Here is a 1,740-nt window from a genome sequence, read left to right on the forward strand (position 1 = left end):
CTTTCGACTACATCGACCGCGTTTCTTAACGCTTCCCGCTTAGCGATCTACAAGGGTATTTGGATCCGATCTCTCCTCTCGTAGATGGTCATCACCATGGATAGATCTTATGTGTGCTTAGGAAAAAAATTGTTTCCCATGCAACGTTCCCCAACGCCTTGGTGGCTTGTGCCTCCCTCGTTGCCCTCCCGACTCCGTTCTCTGGCTTATAAATTATCTTATACCCTAAAAGTATCACAAGGAGTCCCAAAACACTTTTTACGCCGCCGCAAGTATCTTCTCTAATGGGAGGCCACATGGATCTCCGTTCCGGCACCCTGTCGAAGAGGGTATCGATCATGGAGGGCCTCTTCATCAACCTTGATGCCCTCATGATGATGTGTGAGTAGTTCACCATACACCTGTGGGTTCATAGTCACTACCTATATGGCAATATCTCTTTCTTTGATCTTCAATACAATGACCATCGCATCTTCGCTTTGATCCACATGTTGTAATTCCTTTTTTGCGGTGCATTTGTTGGGATGCGATGAATTGTGGGTTTATGTTCAGATTATTCATGATAAATATTTGAGTCTCCTCTGAATACTTATATGATTCTTATGTCCATAATTATGATAGCCTCATAATTCTCTCCAATCTATTGAAATAGTTTGGCCAACTAGATTGATATTTCTTCGGTGAGAGACGTGCATTGTAGTACGTTCAACCTCGCGAATTTCTATATCCTAGTGACAAAAGGGGACAAGATGTGTCTTTGTATTGCTGCCACTAAGGATAAAACGATGGGGTTTATTCATATTGCTTGAGTTTACTTTGTCTACATCATGTCATTGTTCTCCATGCATTATTCTGTTTTACTTAATACTTTAGATGTATGCTCGACAACGGTCGACAAGTGGAGTAATAGTAACAGGTGCTGCCAGGAGTCGGCCTATTTTTGTATGGACGTGATGCCTATATACACATTATCATTGCCATGAATATCACATAACTATTCGTTTTTCTGTCAATTGCCCAACAGTAATTTGTTTACTCACCGTGTGCTATTTTTCATGAGAGATGCAATTAGGGAAAACTATGGCCCTCGGGTTTATTCACAACATATTGATATAACCTTCAATACCTTCCTGCCATTTACTTTTTTTACTTTATCTTGATGTCTACAATTGTACCGGAGGCGACGGCGCAAGGGGCTGCTGGCAAGCAGTGGTGCACCAGGTGGCAGGCAGAGGCTGGCGGTGCCGGATCCAAGGAAGGGGCGGCGGGTAGAGGTAGGTGGAGGGCCGGGGCTAGGGTTTTGTCACATAAATTGCAAGTGGAGATGTCTATTTATAAACACGGACTATGAGAGGGGGTTTGATGTCGTTTTCGGACCATCGGATCTCGATCGAGCGGTTCAAAATTGAGGGGTAGGCTAGGTGGGTCGTGTAAATGGCACTGGACTGAGAATAGAGGGAAGATGGCAGCCCGTGACAAAGTTTTTTAAACCGAAAATGTCCGATGAATAAACCAACTATAGTGCCGCTATAGGTTTAATGGTTCGGGTATCAAGCGGACTCCGAATACGACAAAATTTGGCAAGTAGTCTACCTACACTATAATAACACCGCACGCCAACTTTCAACCCATTTCAAGAGAGTTTTATACACACTTTAAAAACAATAGTTTAATTATGTCGCGGGCGCGTGTGTGTGTAGTTGTTCCTGAAATGGTCAACAACAAGATCGAAGAGAACCC

This window comes from Hordeum vulgare, chromosome 1H (assembly GCF_904849725.1).
Source record: "Hordeum vulgare subsp. vulgare chromosome 1H, MorexV3_pseudomolecules_assembly, whole genome shotgun sequence".
NCBI classification, from domain to species: domain Eukaryota; kingdom Viridiplantae; phylum Streptophyta; class Magnoliopsida; order Poales; family Poaceae; genus Hordeum; species Hordeum vulgare.